The sequence below is a fragment of the Galeopterus variegatus genome, unplaced genomic scaffold (assembly GCF_000696425.1).
Source record: "Galeopterus variegatus unplaced genomic scaffold, G_variegatus-3.0.2 Scaffold2049, whole genome shotgun sequence".
Lineage (NCBI taxonomy): Eukaryota > Metazoa > Chordata > Mammalia > Dermoptera > Cynocephalidae > Galeopterus > Galeopterus variegatus.
This window is the reverse complement of record NW_007728160.1, coordinates 67,205-78,991: the sequence shown is the minus strand read 5'-3', so window position 1 is coordinate 78,991 and position 11,787 is coordinate 67,205. Positions and strand designations below refer to the sequence as shown.

The 11,787-nt window shown below is 33.5% G+C and overlaps 1 long non-coding RNA gene across 1 annotated transcript in view; it reads right to left on the bottom strand.

Annotated features, from left to right (window-relative positions):
• Positions 1-9,716: 9,716 nt before the first annotated feature.
• The window catches only part of LOC103596591, an 8,735-nt gene continuing 6,664 nt past the window's right edge, over positions 9,717-11,787 (bottom strand). Inside the window, exons 2-3 of the long non-coding RNA XR_551059.1 lie at positions 10,692-10,809; positions 9,717-9,964 (exon numbers count right to left, since the gene is read on the bottom strand). This is a non-coding gene — a long non-coding RNA (uncharacterized LOC103596591). The remainder of the gene's footprint in view (positions 9,965-10,691; positions 10,810-11,787) is intronic.

Sequence of the window (11,787 nt, the reverse complement as noted above, 5' to 3'; positions counted from 1 at the left end):
AAGTAAAACTTTCCTTTTTTCAGATGATATGATCCTATATATAGAAAAACCTAAAGACTCTACCAAAAAACTCTTAGAGCTGATAAACAAATTCAACAAAGTTGCAGTATACAAAATCAACACAAAAAATCAGTAGCATTTCTATAGTCCAAAGGTGAACATGCAGAAAAAGAAATAAAGAAAGCTAGCCCATTTACATTAGCCAAGAAAAAATAAAATACTTAGGAATAAAGCTGACCAAGGATGTGAAAAATCTCTACGAGAAGAACTACAAACCACTCTTCAGAGATATTAAAGAGGACACAAGAAGATGGAAAGATATCCCATACTTTTGGATTGGAAGAATTAACATTGTGAAAATGTCCATATTACCCAAAGTTATCTACAGCTACAATGCAATCCCCATCAAAATTCCAAAGACATTTTTCTCTGAGATGGAAATAGCTATCCAGACATTTATATGGAACAATAAAAAACCATGCATAGCCAAAGCAGTCCTAAACAAATAAATAAATAAATAAATAATGCTGGAGGCATAACACTACCTAACTTTAAACTATATTATAAGGCTATAATAAACAAAACAGCATGTTACTTGCATAAAAATAGACACACCGATCAGTGGAATAGAACAGAGAACCCAGAAATCAATCCATACGCCTACAACCATCTGATCTTTGACAAAGGCAGCAAATCTACATACTGGGGAAGAGACTGCCTTTTCAACAATTGGTGCTGGGAAACCTGGATACTTATATGTTGGAGAATGAAACTAGACCCATACCTTTCACCATACACCAAAATCAATTCAAAATGCATTAATGAATTAACTATACATTCTGAAACAATAAAACTCCTTAAAGAAAACATAGGGGAAACACTCCAGGATGTAGGAGTGGGTTCAGAAATCATGAACAGGACCCAAAAAGCACAGGCAACTAAAGGTAAAATAAACAAATGGGATTATATCAAACTGAAAATCTTCTGCACAGCAAAAGAAACAGTCAACAGAGAAAAAAAAAAAAACAACAGAGTGGGAGAAAATATTTGCAAAATATACATGTGACAAAGGATTAATATGCAGAATATACAAGGAACTCAAACAACATTACAGCAAAAAACCCCACAAATAACCCAATTAAAAAATGGACAAAGGAGCTGAATAGGCATTTGTCAAAGGAAGATATACGAATGGCCAACAGACACATGAAAAAATGCTCAATATCACTCAGTATCCAGGAAATGCAAATCAACACCACACTGAGATATCATCTCACTCCAGTTAGGATGGTGACCATGCAAAAGACTGAGAATGATAAGTGCTGAAGAGGTTGCAGAGAAAAAGGAACTATCATTCACTGTTGGTGGGGCTGCAAAATGGTGCAGCCTCTATGGAAAATGGTATGGAGTTTCCTCAAACAATTACAGATAGATCTTCCATTTGATCCAGCAATTCCACTGCTGGGAGTATAACCAGAGGAATGGAAATCACCATGCCAAAAGGATACCTGTACTCCCCTGTTTATTCCAGCTCTGTTTACAATAGCCAAGAGCTGGAACCAGCCCAAATGTCCATCATCTGATGAGCAGAAAAGGAAACCATGGTACATCTACACAATCGGATACTATTCTGCTATAAAAAAGAATGAAATACTGCCATTCACAACAACATGGATGGACTTAGAGAAAATTAAATTAAGTCAAACAAGTTAGGCACAGAAAGGGAAATAACACATATTCTCACTTATTTGTGGGAGCTACAGTAAATAAATAAATAAACTCACAAACAAATTAGGGTGGGGGGGAAGAAGACAGAATAACCACAAAAATTCTTTGAACTATTTAAGTCAAATGAACAGATATGATGGTGAGGGGCAGTGGAGAGGAATGGGTAAAGGGGCAGGAAATTCTACTACAATGTATTTTGAGTAGTAAAATTTTAAAAAAACCAGAAATACACACCCACAAAAAAAAGACATAATACTTTAAATTTTGTAGGATGCAGCTAAAGCAGCACTTAAAGGAATATTCAAAGCTATAAATGCATGTTATAAAAGAATGAGTAAAAATTAGTGATCTATCTATGCTTCTCTCTCAATATGATAGAAAAAGAGAAGCCCAACTTACCGAGGAAAATTATGAGTCATTTTACACTAATAAATCTTAAAATATAAGTGAAATGGTCATACATCTTGTAAAATACAACTTAGAAAAAGATTAAATACTCTTAACACTTTTTAAAAATTGAATCCATTTCTAAGACTTTCCACAAACCAAATTACATGCACAAAAGGCTCCACTGGTAAACTAATTTAAATATCTAAGAAAGAAATAGCATACATTTTACATAAATTCTTCCAGAGAATAATAAAAGAAGGCATCATTTACAGCATGTCTAAAATCTTGCACCAATACCCAAGAGAAGCATTAAAAGAAAGAAAAAGTACAGAACAACTTCTCTCAATATAGAGATGCAATGCCCTATACAAAATATTTGCATATTGAATCCAGCAACACAAAAGAATAACATGTTTCAACCAAGCAGGTTCTATTCATGCAAGTTTGTGTAATACTTGAAAACAAAAACTAGTTCAATTAAATTTTAAAAGATTTGATAATATTAAAAATCATTCATCATTAAAAAATACTCATTGTGGAACTAGGATAAACGTAAACTTCCTTTATAATAAATAATTATAATAAAGTGTATTCACAAAAAAAACAAGACATATATTATCCTGAATGATGAATTATTAAGGGATTTATTCCTGAGATAAGTGACACAAAGATAGTCATTATTGAAAGTCTGTTCAACATTATACAAGAGGTGGTAGACATTAATAACCAGGCAAGAAAAGATTTATACAATGTCAGTTAAGGAAGTTGGAAATTTTAAAACTACGTATTAAGACTTTCACTACTCATAGGTGTATTAGTCCATTTATATTGCTTATGACAAAAATACCTGAAACTGGGTAATTTGTAAAGAAACAGTACTTATTGCTTACAGTTTCAGAGGCTGGGAAGTGCAAAATCCAGGGAACATATCTGGTTGGTGGGTGGTGATAGCAATGCAGGGTGTCATATGGTGGATGGCTGAGCAGAAAGAGCTTCTCATGCGCCCTCCTTTTAAAGCCCTCAGAACCATGCCCATGACCACCATTAAAGCATCAATGGATCAATCCATTCACTAGGGCATGGTCCTCATAATCTAATCACCTCTTTGAGGCCCAAACTTTCAATTACCATAATATGATTTTCTGCCCTTTTAAGACTGTCACAGTGGGGGTTAAGTTTCTAATAGATGGCACTTTGAAGGACATAATTCAATCCATAGCAACAGGTGACATGACTATGATTATAGAACATCCAAAAGTTATATCCAAAATATTAAAATTAATACGTGAGTTTAGCCATGTTTCTGGATACAAAATCAACATTTTACAACTCATAATGAATTTTTGTGTACCACCACAAACAATTATACAGAAAAAGAAAATTTTAAATATGATACAGTTTTCAATATCAGACAGAAATCTAATGCAAGATATATAAACCGGTACACTGGAAACGTCATGACATCAATGATAAGTTTCTGTGGAAAATTTAAACAGATGAATATAGCACATTCATGAATTGGAAAAATGAACATTTTAATAGTATATTTCCCAAATTTATTTATAGATCTAATGCTGTCACAATCAGGATCCAAGCTGGTGCTAGTGTGCATTGTTGTGTGTGTGTATATAGAAACTGACAAGCTGCTTCTAAAATTTTTATGGGAATATAAACAGCCAAAAGTAATAAAGCCAATCTCAAAGAAGAAAACTGAAGAACCTACATTACCAGATATAAAGACATTATTAATTACTATAATTAAGAAGGTATTTTAATAGATTCTAGAAACAGAAAGATACATATAAGTTCACATAATAATAAGGCAACAGTGCAGTACATTGGATAAGAATGAATATTCTCAAAATAGTGTTGAATCAATTGGGCAGATACATTCAAAAATAAATCCAACCCTTACCTCCAATCATAAACAAAAATCAACTGTAGATAAAATATAGAACTAAATACGAAAAGTAAAACAATAAGGCTTCTATAAGAAAACATAGGAGGCTATCCTTATGATCTTGGGTGTCAAAGATTTCTTAAGGATAAAAGAGAGCAAGTATTGAAAAAAGCATGGTATCATGGAATTATATTAAATTTATTTGGTCAAAATACACTATTAAGAATGGTAAGATATTTAATATTCACATACTAAAGCAATATATATTTAATATTTATATGCCAAATATTTAATACATGATGTGCATCATATGTCCAACAAAAAAACAGGTGCAATAAATATAAACTCTTCAAATCAATATGAACAAAGTAGAAAACAAAATGTAAAAAGAGAAAAATACTTGAACAGGCTCTTTAAAAGAGAAATATCCAAGTGGCAAACAAATATATAAAAAATGCTCTAATTCATTAGTAATTAGAGAAATGCAAAGTAAACCAGGCTGCAATACCACTACATGTACAGCAGAATATTAAAATGAAAAACACAATTTCAAGTGTTAGCAAGTTCATAGAGAAATTTGACCTCTCATATGCTGCTGATGGGAGTTTAAATTTGTACTACGTTTAATGATGGGGATAGGTTCTGAGTGATGCATCATTAGATCATTAGATCATTTACAGAAATTTAAAAATGTATTTGCCAAAAGATATGCAACACTTGTTCATAGCAGTAATATTTAATACAAATTAGGACAATAACCCAAATATCCATCAATAGTACAATAAATAAAAAGTGATGTATTCATGCAATGGATTGTTATACAACATGGAAAATAAACAATTATTTATATGTGACACGACGTGGATACATGTCACAAACATAATGTTCAAGGAAAGAATCAAGACATGAGTAAAGATACACTTTATAATTTTATGTATACATATAAAGTATATAAAAAGCAACAGGAGCAGCAGCAATACGAATCTACGGTGCAAGAAATGAGGATAAAGATCATCCTTCGGAGTTGATAGTCACTGCAAAAAGGTCAGCATAATGTGGAGTGCTTCTGGAATGCTGGTAAAGTTGTGCTTCTAGATCAGGAGTTGTTTATGCAAGTGTGTTTACTTTGTGAAAATTCATCAGGCCCTACATTTAAAATTAGTATGCTTTTTTCCTATGTAAATCATAGTTTGGTAAATACTGACACAAAATAATCTAAAGATAAAATTCAAATTACAATGAACAAATATCCAAATTTGAAATCCATATTATTTTAATAAATAATTATTTATTCAAAATTTTAATGAAGAATTAATGCTGTTTGCAATTTAAATGTTCAATGGGCATTTAGTTGTCAATATAAAAAATGATTTTATGTTTCATTCATGTTCTGTACAGACTACATATATATATATAACTTCAAGATAATTTGAATTGTCTAGAGATGCAAAATGATTCCCTCCTGCGTTTGCAATTTAAATGTTCAATGGGCATTTAGTTGTCAATATAAAAAATGATTTTATGTTTCATTCATGTTCTGTACAGACTACCTATATATATATAACTTCAAGATAATTTGAATTGTCTAGAGATGCAAAATGATTCCCTCCTGCCTTGTGCAATGTCAGTAAATATCACATTAAAGAGTGTGTAACTCCAAACTATGAATTGCAATACCAAGAGAAGGAAGTTCTGCACTACTTAACGTGATAACTCCATTACACAAAACCTATTGTTCTAGTCCTTTCTGAAAGGAGAATTTAGCAAGTTAATTAATGTGCCTTCCATTTTTCTTTAGCACCTTTGCTGCTGAAATTCTCCTTATGTTCAAGAGCAAAGTCTATCTCCAACATTTGGAGCAGACCAACCTATAAATTATATCACAATGAATGCAGTCACCTTTTGGCTTTAAAACATTGGACAAGAGATGTGGAAAGTGTTTTCCTGGAGCCTGAAAGGTGTAGAAAAGTACATGTTTAATGCTGTGGTACCATGTGCCAACAATTAGTGCTGAATTCTGGGAGCAGATGTGCCAGTCAGTGCTGTGTTGGAGTCTGTTCACATAGGCTCACAAGATCTAACCTGTTAAATTTAAAGGAATTTTTGCATGGTGCTACTGTATAATGGTGGGTGTGCTACTGCACATCTCTTCCCATACTTGAAGCAGGAAATCAGCTATGTAGAGAGTATTCACATTAGGAAAAAACATGGGCAAATATTATAAATCATAGCTTGATTTATTGTTTTGTTGATTGTCTAGACTTATGAAAGTGATAGAGAAAATCTTAATAATGTACATTTTACCTAAAAATGTGTATTACCTGTAGCTGTTACATTGTGAGTAGAAAAAAAAATAAGAAAATATTATTTCCTTATTCTAAACCTATTTGATTTGGCAAAAAGTTGCTCACATCATTGATTAACAAGTGAAATTCTTATTCATTAATGTGAATGAAAATAGCAACCAACATTCATGTCGGGACTACACTCGTTAGTGCACTCATAAGTTGGCTGCATATAGAGTAGTTAAACAAAAATCAATGAAAACTTCCTGTGAAAATCAACTGTCTATACAGAATTTGCAATAAATAGTGTTGATTATTTTATTATTACTTGTAAGTTGTTACGCAACCTTTATATTAATAAAATGTATAATAAATATAGATATGTGCATGGATATGCATACATATACCCATTTGTACATGTGTGTGTATATGTATGTGTGTGCGTGTATGTGTGTATATATATATATGCATATGTATATATGTATAAACACACACACACACACACATATGGCATACCTTTTGGAGACCCTGTTGTTAAAACCCTTACCAGCATAACAATTAAGAGATACTCAAGTGTTATCTAATATTTCATAATTTGTTTGTGAGCATATGTATATACGTATAAACACACACACACACACATATGGCATACCTTTTGGAGACCCTGTTGTTAAAACCTTTACCAGCATAACAATTAAGAGATACTCAAGTGTTATCTAATATTTCATAATTTGTTTGTGATTATGATAAATAGGATGTTCTAAAGGTTACAGCCTAGGGGAAGATTCTCTCTTGCCAGGATCTAGGATTGGTACTATTAAGGAAGTTAAATAACTTTCCCAAGGCCCATAGTTTGTAAGTGGTATAGACAGCCTTAAAACCAGAAAGTCTAACTCCAGGGGCCATGCTTTTTTTAACTCTGCAATCTCATGTGAGCATAGCATTGATTCTAGGAATGCACAAATGTTTTCATACTAGAAAATAGAAGACAAAAGACATTAAAAATAATCAAACACTTATTTATGAAATAAAAAAGGCCTCTTGGAAAATAGAAGAGAAATAACTTTATACTGCTCAACTATTAAAACTTACAGCAAGCATCTTACTAAATGTTGATACATAGAAGCATTCTATTTAAAATCAGGTGCAAGGCAAGAAGTGTTACTGCTACCCACAGTAATCAATACTTTCCTGGAAATCTTAGCTAAGGCAATATGAATACAAGTAAACATAAGTAGTTAAAGGATTGGAATGTAGCAATAATTTTATTTCCTTTATGCACACACAGTGTTATTGTCTAATTGGAAAATCTTATATACTAAACCAATAATAGAATTTCTAAGAAGGTGAGCAAAGTTCTCAGAGAAGCAATATCAGATATTTGTGATGATTCCTAGCTCTGGTGACAAACTGCATGGGTTCAAATCTCAACTCCACCTCTTATATGACTTAGCACATGAGCTCTCAGTACCTCAGTTTCCCCATTTATACAATGGAGATAATAGTCTCTGCCAATATGAATATATAATAGTGAGTTAATATATGGTTGAAACATTAACATCTATCATATAGTAACCACCATATAACTAGTTGTTATTATTATTGCCAAAAATGCATAATAATATCCCCAAATAGAAATATGCATAAATAACATGTCCATGATTGCAGAAACTAAATATCATAAGAAAGTCAATTTTCTACAAATTAATCTACAAATTTGATGCAATTCAAATTCAAATCCCAAAAGTGATTTTCAAAGCTGACAACTGAATCACAAGTCAATATGGAAGAATGAAAAGCAATGCACAACCAAGACAAATTGAAAAGTATAGCATTAGGAGGAGCATTTCATCCTACCAAATATCTTAATGATTAGAGTAATACCAATTGTGTGATACTGGGCCAGGGACAGACAAACAAAAAATGGAACTAATTAGAGAGCCATGATTCATATCCTCATCCACAGATATTTGTCTCTGGTATCAGTGCCTTTATAAATTAGTAGGAAAATATTTCAATATCTGTTCAATAGATAATATTGGAATAATTGATTATCTAACACAGAAAAATAAATTTGTTCTCTAACTCATATAATAAACAAAGTCAATTTTATTATGACATAACTTCTGAATGACAATGCTGTGAGATAGGACAATCTATCAGGTCAAATTCAATTACACATTAGTACCTGAAAAAGAACTAAAAAAGAAAAAAAAAATCCTTCTCCTGCCTCTAAAATATTCTCATTTCTTGGTGAAGTGGCATGAGCAGAAGGACAGGGGAGGTGATTACAATATCATTTTATGTTTCCATTTATATGTTTTTAAATTCATGACACTCTGTAAGTACTGTAAAACCACTAACTTCTTTCGAGCATTTATAACTACAGTTCAAATTCAGATAGGTACCCATTAGTGGAAATCTGTTTTGTTTTGTTTTTACAACTTTACCCCCTTCATCTGCTAGATGAATCTTTGTTTCATAAATGGAACTCATTCTGTGTGGTTCTGATGTGTCTTCTGCTACAAAGTTAGGCATGTAACATCAAAATTCTCCAAAGTGATTGCTTTGCATATGGGCATATGACCCAGAGTGGACCAATTACAGTCCTCCCAAGACCTATTTGAAAGATATTCGAGAAGCAGGACTCTGCTTCCCAGAACGCATAGACTTAAAGGCATTTTGAGCCTAACTCAGCCGGTTGCCATCTTTACCATACAGAACCTGTCTAGAAATGAAACCAACACAGAGGAAATCCAAGCCAAGGAAAATAAGAGTAATACAGATTCCTAATAATATAATAATGCAATTTAGCCAGAAATGACAGAAGCCAATAATATTCCTCAAATTTACCACTTTTCATGTTGAATCTAATCATTTGAGATAAAACTTTTACATTGTCACCATAAAAAATAACTTGGGTGAGGTAAACCTTGAATTAAGACTACATCGTTGTACAGGTATTATTGTATATATTAGTCCATTTCTGCTGCTTATAACAGAATACCTGGAACTGGGTGATTTGTAAGAAAACAAAATTTATTGCTTACAGTTTCTGAGGCTGCAAAGTCTGAAGTCCAGGGAAAATATCTGGTGATAGCCTTGGTGGTGGCAATAGTGATGGCAGAATTTCATGGAGAAAAATGGTGGAGCAGAAAGACCCTTTGTGTGCTTTCCCTCTAAAGCCCTCAGAACCACGCCCCTGACCACCATTATTAATTCATTCACTGTGGCATGGTCCTACAATCTAATCACCTCTTCTAGGCCCCACTTTTCAATTACCATAATAGGATTTCCCACCTTTAACAGTTACAGTTGGGATTAAGCCTCAATGAGGTTGGGGAGGGGGGTGGGAATCCAATCTATAGCATTGTAAAATTAATGACAAATGACAATGTAAAGCTAGAAGTAAATGCTGTTTCACTCAGGATAAATTTATTAATAAATGTGTTTATTGCTCCTTCTTCAATAATCTTGTTTTTATTAGGCAAGGTCAATTGCTTCAACAAATGGACCACAAAATATGTAATAGCACAAATATATTTTTGCTCACAAGAGTAAACAATCCAGTAGAGCAATCCTCTTCCAAATGGCCAACAGTTGTTCTACGATCTTCACCGTATGGCATCCAAAGCTTCCCTGGCAGACCTCTCCATTCCAACTAGGCAGGAAGCAAATAGAGCTTAGAGGAGCATGATATTTTTTTCTTAATTTATTAAATCTAACTTGTATTTTTCAGGGGACAAGCCCAAGAAGGCTATGGTGAAGAAACCTCCTTTTTCTAAGATACTTCCAGATACTATATTCAGTGATGTTTCTGACCTTTATTCTGGGACTCCAAGTAATACTCAGCCCCTACAGCTACCACAAATGCAGCAAATCCCCTTTTAAATCCTTTTAATAATGTACTAACAAAGGAAACATTGTGTGCAAAGCCTCCCATGTATCTCAAAGTTTCATTACTGCCCCATGGATCTCTGACCCCTTGTGCAGCCAGCTTCTCCTGGACAATTTCTAATGGTGTCCCTTCTATCTTCCACTGTTTATAATCTGGAAGTTCCATTATGCTATAACCATGTTCATGTCCATGTCCAGGGGCCATATCTGACGGCAATCTGACATTTCAGGACACTGAATATTCAACCCTCCGTGACTGGGAGTTTTTAATGAGCCGAGACTGGAAATGGTTTACATCAACTGTGCTCACATTTCATCAGCTAGAATTCAGGAAGTATCTACACAAAAAAGCAAGAAAAGCCAGAAAATGTTTACCCCTGTGATCAAGAAGTGGAGAGCAAGTATGCTGGTGAGCAGCTAAGATTTCTACACAAACCACTTTTCTAATGATATTCATGTGCACCCTGTTGCAACAGATAGTATATACTCACCACTTCCCCAAAGGAGCCAACCCAATGTTTCATCCATTCACTATAGTCAGCTCAAAATTAAGTATCTATATGTTTTAGGCAGTCCTCTCTATCATGACTGTATGTGCTGGTGGTTGTCCTGCAAAGTATGATATAATAGACAGACTATTATCCCTTTGTGTGGTATCAGTGGTGGAGCAGGGATAAGACAACTACCATAGAAAACTTGCATTTAGGAAAGGGGTGAGAAAAAACAGAGCACACACTTGACAGTAGTAACTACATGATCCTGCTATACAGGCATTGTAAAGCACTCCCTCTTTAAACACATACGTTTTGCCCTGCTGTGGGGAAATCAGACCAATTTTAATTAGACCATCCTTAATTAGACCCAGACTCCTGGACAACCTCATTTGTTGTTCTTCATGACCTCAGGTTCTGATCTCTGGGAAACACTTACTTGTTCTTTACTTTTGGGAACTATCCATCTTGCATAGGCTATTTCATTCTTGTGAAAGTTTGTGGTAGAAGGATTATTTTGAGTCAATTTTTTTTTTCTTAGGTCAGGATTTCTTTGAGAAAATAATTCCCTAAAAATCTTAATAGGCTACATATTCCCTTCCAGTCAATTGCATGTGCAATAAACCAATCACAAAGTTCCCTCTTAGACATAACTCTAAAGACTGATTTTTTTTTAATCCCTTCCCCTTTAGATAGATAATTACATCAGATAACCATGGCTGCTTCTAGGCCAACTTAGAGAACAGGTTTAGGTCTGAATATCATACTCTGATTATTTTCATTATTGTAAGGCTCATTCACATTATCTAACAGAGAAATCTCACTTTCCTCATCATTTACTTGAATCCTTTTTTCAATTTTATTTAATACTTATTGAATCTAGAAGTAGAAGGTGTTTTTGATCTTATGAAGCTCCTATGTTTCCACTATTCACTTTCATTTCTTCTGTAAATTGGTCAATAGTTTCCTGAAATTATGCTTTTCTTGTAACTCCTTGCTGAATGCAGAAAAGAATACAGAGTAGTTTCTTTAAACAGCGACAGACACAAAAATACCTAAACTATACACATTTTTGCTGGACTGATCAAGAAAAAAA